The 9035-nt window shown below is 43.2% G+C and overlaps 1 pseudogene; it reads left to right on the top strand.

The window, feature by feature from the left end:
- The first annotated feature begins 1293 nt into the window (after positions 1–1293).
- Positions 1294–8582, top strand: LOC147423047 (uncharacterized; annotated as a pseudogene).
- Positions 8583–9035: the final 453 nt, after the last annotated feature.

Here is a 9035-nt window from a genome sequence, read left to right as displayed (position 1 = left end):
TACATCCCGTGAAACCAGAATACGTTTTGTTTGCGGATGATACAACCGTTATGAGCCATCTCTTTATATAACTCCTTAATAGAAGTGATAGTGAAATGGTTCCAAAAAAATAATTGAGGAGTCACTAGCGATGTCGCTATTGCCTCCTCAATATTTTCTTTTAAAAGCCTTCCTCTCTAGATCTTTAAGGTCTCTTGGGATAGTTTCCTATGACGTTAAAACTCTCTTCTTCTTCTACTTATTCTCTCTCTCTCTCTCTCTCTCTCTCTCTCTCTCTCTCTCTCTCTCTCTCTCTCTCTCTCTCTCTCTCACTCACACACACACACACACACACACACACACACACACGAACTTTGAGAATTTGTCGTCGCTGCAAAGCACATTGAATCTGTCCTACAACCGGCTCTCAGGATCGATACCAGTAAGCTTGGGAAAATTACCATATACAGTGGGCTTGGATTTTAGCCACAACAATTTGAGTGGTCGAATACCATAGGAGCGCTCTTTAGCAGATCAAGGGCCCGGCCCCTTCATTTGTAATCCAGCATTATGCGGACTACCGCTAAGCCAGCCATGTCTAGTAGCACCGTATGTGCCTCCGTTACCAAGCATGCCAAGGGATGGCGACCTGCTAGGGGCAGACTGCCACATCATCGATATTTATCTCCAGTGAAAAAAAGGAGCAATAGCAATACCACTATTGGTTCCTTTTTTTTGCTTTTTTTTAAAGACAAAAATAGAGGAAGCAATAGCGATATCGCTATTGCTCCTTTTTGTTTATCTTCTCTGAACAATTCTCTCACGCCTCCATCGGCTGCTATAGCTCCATCTCCTACGTCCGTCTCTCACGCCTCCTTTGGCTGAATTGTTCATGCCTCCGTCCGCTGCTAAAGCTCCATCTCCGATGTCCTTCTCTCACACCTCCGTCGGCTGCTACAACTCCATCTCCTACATCCGCTGCTCCGCCATCTACTCCATCTCCTTCGTCCGCTGGTGAGCCAACTCCTCAATCTCCTTCGTCCGCTGCTGCGCCGTCTCCTCCATCTCCTTTGCCCGCTGCTCCGCCATCTCCACCATCGAGTTGGAGGGAGTCGATGGTGTGTGCATGCCCACAAAGAGATAAAGTAGCCTTTGCACGTTGTGAGTAGACCACTCCTATGAACAAAAATAGAAGGGCGCATCATCCTGGCATGCCATGAGAGCACTCTTGCAGCTATGAGAGACCTAGAACCCTCTTGTGGGTGGTTATTCCAACTTGTAGTCTGTATATGCTAGAGGTTGTCCATAACATCAATGGAGGAGTGGATGGCTGAGGTACAGGGTATGCAGTGCAGAGAGGATGGGAGTATCAATGTGCAACATCCCACTCGTTTGTGTTTTCCAGGATGTTTAATCCAAAATTTCATAACATTGTAAGAGGCAGACACATTCGAGCTTATTGAAGCAAAGTTCATTCGGTCTTCGCTAGATTTTCACTGAGTTTTTGCTACTGTGGTAAATTGGATCCAAGGTGACTACTTAATCTTATCTACGACCACCCAAGTTAACTACTTGACCTTATCCACCATAGAGATCTAAAGGTTAATTTCATATAGTATTTCATGTCGAGATCTAAAGGTGAATTTAAGTCATTACATACTATGTATAAAGTGTGTTATACAATAACTTAATATCTAGGAAGAGTGAAGGAAGAGGAGATACACATAGAGAGGAGGGGGGGGGGGGGGGGGGGGAGAGAGAGAGAGAGAGAGAGAGAGAGAGAGAGAGAGATAAGCCTTAGAGGTTAGAGATCTTCTCTCCTCTCTCTACAGTATAAAAGGAGGAGTAAATATTGGGAGGACCATTTGTTGTTGTTGCTACAGAGAGGTGTGTTCCTCCCTTCTTTCCTCCTCCTCCCTCACTACCCCCCCCCCCTTCCCCTCCTCCTCCCTCTCTACCCCCCTCCTTCTCACCCTCTCCTCCCCTCTTAGCTATCCTCTCTCTATCCCTCATCCCCTCTACCTCTCTCCTTTTCCATCCTCCTCTCTCCCTCCCATCAATTTTCCTCTCTCTTCTCTCTCCTTCCTTCTTTCTTCCTCTTCCTGTACCTCACCTCCCCTCCTTGTCCTCTAACCCCCTCACTCTCTCCCTCCATGTCCTCTCCGTCGGCCATCATCTCTCTCTCCCTCTCTCTCTCTCTCTCTCTCTCCTCTCTCTCCTCTCTTCTCTCTCTCTCTCTCTCTCTCTCTCTCTCTCTCTCTATGTTGATGTAAGTCTAAACAAAACCCATGTTAATGTGTTGAATGTGTTGCAGGATTGGAGAATATCTCATCTAGAGGACATTCAACCGCATTCGATTGTACATGTAAGCCCCCTTTCTTTCTCTGTCAATAAAGGATTTATTTCATATATCTCCATTGCTTCATATCATATGTGCATTGATGACATTTTATGATTTGAATGTAGCTATCCATGATCTCTCTCTCCCGCCCCCCCCCCCCCCCCCCCCCCCCCCCCTCTCTCTCTCTCTCTCTCTCTCTCTCTCTCTCTCTCTCTCTCTCTCTCTCTCTCTCTCTCTCTCTCTCTCTCTCTCTTCGCAAGGCTTTCCTTTGTGTCCATGAAACTTATGTGAGTATCAAGAAGAACATCACAACATAAGGAAAGTAGTGTGTAATAGTATTGAGATATTAAGATTTCATTTCAATTTCTTGTGGGAAACAAATGGCTACAAAAAAATTGTCTTTTTGCAAGAATGAGCACGTGGTGCTCTTAAGCAAGGGCAAGGAAGTTGGGAAAGGAATCGTAATCCAGTCTCTACCCCACGAAAAGCTACATGGAAGAGAGTTGCCTAGAGGCACATTGGGAGTAGCCGTCCAATCGGCATCATCTCCCGGTCTAACGTTGCCACATGTTCCACCCATTGACGATGATGTGTGCACCTTAGGTGCAGCAGTGGGCACAGTTGTGGCGTGGCCGATAAGAGAATTAGTAATGAGACCTCTAAATTTTATTATGTCTTACATGCTCTCTTTTGCAAGAAACATCTAACATTTTGTGTATAGGCAAAAGGACAACGAACCGTATTGTCTGGAGCCAAAGGTTCAGTATCTGTCACTCCATGAGCCACTAGCATAGCATCGGGTGCTCCACCCAAACCAATCGTTTCAAAACCTCCTCCAAAGACTCTTGGTGCAGAGGTAAGCCACTAGAGTTTAGTGCGCTAAATACTCATGAAATTAATCGTTGTTTGCAAGTAATTTAGGCTAATAATTATTTCATATGACCAAGTAGTCGACGGGTGTCAAGAAAAGAAGTGCAGATCAAGCAAGTGAAGTTGTTGAAAGCAAGCGGTTCACACGAGCACAAAAAGAAGAGGATCCTAGCTGGGAGCCCCCAAAGAAAAAGGGTAGAATTTCTTTGAAAAAGGATGCGGCTAGCACAAAGAAAGAAGTCACGAAAGCGAAAGAAGTGGAGAAGCCAGTGAAAGCCAGTGCAGAGGGCACTACACAATCCGAGGTACCAGCACCATCAAAGGACCAGGTCCCTATTGCGAACTACTCAGGTGAAGAAGATGAAGAAAGAGAGGATGCGAGGGATGAAGATCGCGGTCTTTTTACTATTATCAAGAAATCCACTCTAAAATGGGATTTGATCGATGACACTTTGCACTGCCTTCAGGTTGGTAATTTCACATATGGTATACTCATCTAACATTCGTGAAGCACGGTTATACAGGATACTCGCAAGTTACCACTACCACCAGTGCCATTGTGCCGCTTGTTACCACATCCAGCAGTACGGCAATGGGAAAGATCGGGTGAACAATTTAGCGTTGGAGTTCTCTAGAAATGGATATGTTCCACATCGTGCCAGATTCATGCTTTCAATAAGGACTCCATATCTAGATCCAGTAGAAGTTAGTCATGCTATTCAAAAAACTTGGGATCCAATTTGGATGCAACTTAATGAGGATTTTGAGAAACAATTGCATAAATTTGGGTGGGGGGACGTGAAAGGAAAAATGTTGTACACATGGGATGACAATCAACGTCTTCGGGCATGGAACCACAAATTGATACAGGCACATGGCTTCTTACACTATTGTTTCTGACTCTATATCAAGAAGAGAAGAATTATGTGAAACTATGCAAGGTGATTTTGATAAGCAGCTCACAAAGAGGAGCCTAAGTATCATTGCTGTGTGGAAGCGTGCATGGTTAAGGTCACTAAAGAGAATGAGGGAGAAGTTCTAACTGTGGTGGCAAGCTTGAATCGGTAAGCTTAGCTATAACATAATGCATCCTAGTCGAATCGATAAGCTTAGCTATAGCATGATTATTGGTCCCTACTGAATTGGATAAGCTTAGAGGGAGCATGATTATCGCTTCCTAGTCTTTTAATGGTGTAAGTTTTGTTGGCACAGGATTAATGACAAAGGCTACATAAAAACTTCCTTCATAGATATGCTATGTATGGTAAGAGCAATGGGCACAACCAACATGGATACATTGCTTAGGGGTTTGGAGGACGATGTTCTAAGTTGGTTGCAACGAGAATTAGATGTTGAAATGAATAAGCGTGGGGGATTGCAAAGACGGTGTACAAGGTTCCTCTTATTGTGCTATCCCAACTTCTATATCCGGTAAGTTTCATTGTCCTTTTGGTTATTCTTAGCATAAGAATGTAGTGGATCAAACAAAGAATGAACTAATGTCATGATTCAGGCAAAGTACACAAAGGCTTTGCAATCTGTAAGTAATAAGCGAAATGAGCTCTCAACGGAGGAGTTCACTACCCATTACCGCAACGCATTCTATAAGGCTGACAAGAAAGGCCGAAAAAATATGCAACGGGCATCCGCAATTGGGGATCTCAACTTAGGAGAAGAGTGGTGGAGGTAAGACTAATAAGGATTTCTTTCAAAGGGAGTTATGTTTACATTCACGTGCTGCTTACAAATTTTCAACATTTTTTTCTAGATTGCCTATGGACATAGATTGGAGCAGGATACCAAAGTGGTTGACAGATGATCGGATATATAGTCTTGCATATGTCGAACTACCAAACGATCATCGTAGCAACGTGCTAAGGGCCTTGGTTAGCGATGACCCAACCACGTTGTATCCAAGGCTGAAATCCGCACTAAGTAAGGTCATTTTGTGATAAATGTTTCACAAAAAAAGAGTATAGTATTCTATAACGTAGTTGTGTGATAATGTAGACGACCACTCCATGTTTCGCACTTGGTTACATCGAGAGACATGGTGGAATTGACATGTGAACGAGGCTACAAGTCAGTATTCACTGCTGAAGAAATCATGTCGTCTCCCCGAAAACGGCACCCTTGTGACAACTATACCAGAGTGGCAATCGAGGTACAGTGGCACATTGTATGAAGTGGAGTGCAACAAATTGAAAGGTGGACTCAAAGCTAACAAGAAAAAACAGAAGGAGGGTACTAACATGGCCGCCAAATGGGCATTTTACAGGTATGTAATCTTTTCCAAAAATTTTCCTAAACCCTAAACAGTTGACAATATGTATATTTTGGCAAACATATACCAGATGGGGTGCGGAACATGGGCTGGACAGATAGAGTTCCATTTTCAAAAGAGTGGCTCAATGTGAAGCACAATGCTAGGGTAAGAACCTACGTTCCCTAAAGGAAAAGATGTTGTGACTGATGAGACACATAATGAAGAAGAGGACGAGGAGGATCGTGAACCAAGGCACATCAATGCGTGAATGTCCTTCGGAGTTTGAGGATAATGAAGACAAAAGTGATGTGCCGTCTTCTCCCACTGCTACACCTACAAGAGCCCCACAATCTACCCAGGCAAGTATTCGCATACCCTTATTGTTGCCTCAATGGAAAGGTTGTACTAATAGTACTTGTGTAATTTATATGCTCTCCACAGGAGAGTAGCACGAAGAAGGATAAAGGTCAAGTAATGGATATAGATACTCTAACGCCTTCAAACAAGGTAAGTACATCAAGTCCTAAAGCAGGTCAAGAGGGAGACATGCAATCAATGGGAGAGAACCTATTAACACCGAGACCCTTGTTGGCATCGAAGCCACCAACAAGCTTAGAGAAAGGTAGCACATTAATCGAGCCACCTCATCTTCCAACCCATGTACCCATGGAATCTGCGGGCATACAAGGGAACAGTCAAGCTCCTAATAGTCCCCAACAACAACAAGAACCATTGCCATCAGAAGCTCATAGTCATGTCCCAAAGCCTAAACAAGCACCACCAACATCTCATACCACTTCAGAGCCTCAAGTTCTTCCTCCGCATGACGAGGCACATGAGCAGGCACAAAGACAGTGCACAGAGATTGGAATTAATTTAGGGCCTGCTCATGTACACCCCCAGGCGTCCACTGAAAGTGAAGGATTGCGGGATGCTATACGCTCTAAGGAAATGCCAACAATTATTGGCCTACCTTGTAAGTATAGAATGATTGATTGTGGTATATGTTGTGCAATAAGCAAGGTATTTATTGTAGTGGGTGGATACAGTTGATGCAAATGGCACAGTAACCGAACTTTCAACAATATTGTCTACTGTAGCAGAGGCTGGTCACCGTGGAGAGCCTGCTCTTCTTGTTGGAGGTGAGCAGATGTCTAGCAACAAAGCGAAGATATCTTTAAGTATATAAAATACAGGAACTTACCTGTTTGTTATATCTAGATGTCATGGTGCAATGCAACACTCCGTCTCACGATGAAGTGCAGAATTCAATGGCACATAGCTCCGGTATGCTAACAACCTGAGGTACTCCTGGTATTACCGTCTCACCTTACTAACTGGATTTTCATTTCTTTAAAATCAGATCCTGCAGTTTTAGCTATTGATCCTATGGGAGCAGCTGACAAGACGGGCAAGAGAGATGTAGGTGCCCTAGTCACAAATATTTCTATAGTAGCTAGGCGAAGCTTTCGGGTGAGAGGCGGGGCAACAAATGCAGGTTGCAATGTTATATTTTGTCATCTCCCAACCAACACAAGCGTCGTCGGGATAACATTACCTAGTATCCCCAAATGGAACCATTTCGAGCTCAATGGAATCCAAAAGGTCTTTGGTATTGCCAGGGAGTATCTTGATGAGAAGGGAAATCTGGTGTTGTTATGTCATCGAGAACATGCATGTGCATTAGTGAGCTTAGCAAATCAAAATAGGTACTATCTTGACCATACAACTATCGTCCTATGTGCTACTCCATTCAGCCTTCATGGTGGTGTTGCAGTCGGTAAAACTACATGCTTGGTTTGGAAAATTAGTGTGTGATAGAGTTTGTCCTCATTATGACTCTTAAGTCCCACATATGTGATGCTTGGAAATCGTTGTATTCTGCAAAATTGGTGCCTACAGATTGAATCAAAAGCCTAATTTGGACATTATCTGTGGTTACTACAATGCCAGTCATTGGCAACTCAAAACAGATGGCTCTCCTTGGCAAGGTATGCCGTGAGTTTTCAACAAGTTCACCTCCATTGTAATTGCTAATCTAATTTTCCAGACATGCATTTAGAATGATAATATCTCTGTAGGGGGCATGGAGAGAAGTCCAACTTTACACGAGAAGCTACTCTCTTTCTATACAGAGGAGGGTAATGTAGTATTACAAATGTATGCTGGCTACGGTCTTCTTGCACGTCCGGGGCTACGAATGGGTCGACATGTACTATTGCTAGATAGACAAGAGCCAATGGAAGAATTACAACATCTATGTAATGTTAAGTGTCTTTCTTCATCGAGTAGTGTGAAATGGGAATTATGTATCCCTCATAATATGATGTTAAGTAAGATTCGTTTGGTAATTGATCATCGTGAAGGCACAGACACACTTCCTTCATGCCATGCCAAAAGGAAACTCATAGTGTTCGATGTTAATGGTATCCTATTGAAATGGTGGCGGTGGGAAAGTGCTCCTTCCCACGCTGCAAATATGCATAATATGGGGCGAATGGGTGTGTCATTGCGACCTTGGATATTGCTATTGTTGAGGGTGATGTTTGAGCTTTTTGATGTAGGGGTTTGGAGCTCCATGCAAGAGCAAAATCTCGCCCCCATTATCGATTTAATTAAGAGTAAATACAAAGAGGCTGGGTATGGTGAGTCATTTTTCAAGTTTTGCCTACATCAAGGACACTGTGAAGAGAGGCAATGTGAAGATAAGGATCCAAAATTCAATTTGGTGTTTGTGAAGAACTTTAGATCTCAATTGGTTGCCTTTTACATCACGGATCCTTTGGACACCTTTCTAGTAGATGACAATCCTGAGAAGGCAATCAAAAACCCACCAAATACGCATGCATATCATAGGTTAGCATCGGATTATATCAAGAACACGCCTTTCATACAGGGTACGCAATGTATGTCATAGGCTTCATGTATAGGTGATTGGTTTCAAATACTGTCTTCTATGACTTCTTAGTAAACTTTCTATATTAATGTAGTTTTTTCTAAGAGCATTGTCCCTGATCAAAATTTGATTGTAGTTTCTGCACAACGCATGGTGGGGAAGTTGAGCACACAACGGACGCAACACATGGTCTTGGAGTAGATGCGGTCATGGCACATCCTAAAATGTGATGAGGGGACCAAGATAATTGTGTACATAGCAATATTTAGCTGTTATATTGTAACTCAAAGTCATCAAATAAATAAAGATATTTGGGTCATTTATTAGTCTTCGGATCTCTATCTTTGTTTTAATCTATTTGTTTTACATATGTACATGTGATCACGTATGGTACACGAGAGAGAGAGAGAGAGAGAGAGAGAGAGAGAGAGAGAGAGAGAGAGAGAGAATGCGACCATTGTAGCCTGAATGATTTTAGCATGTGGTAGCGTGAACATGCACCCAACTTAGAGTAATTGTTTTCTCTTGGTTCAATTTAATAGAAAACCACGTCACAATGTGGGGGGAAGGATGGGGATTAGTGGGGTAGAGGAGAAGAGAGAGGGTAGGAGGAGCAGATACATCATGGATCCTTTGGACACCATTCTAGTAGATGACAATCCTGAGAAGGCAATAAAAAACCC

The sequence above is a fragment of the Adiantum capillus-veneris genome, chromosome 26, assembly GCF_014529385.1.
Source record: "Adiantum capillus-veneris isolate H3 chromosome 26, ASM1452938v2, whole genome shotgun sequence".
NCBI classification, from domain to species: domain Eukaryota; kingdom Viridiplantae; phylum Streptophyta; class Polypodiopsida; order Polypodiales; family Pteridaceae; genus Adiantum; species Adiantum capillus-veneris.
This window is presented reverse-complemented; position numbering and strand designations above follow the sequence as displayed.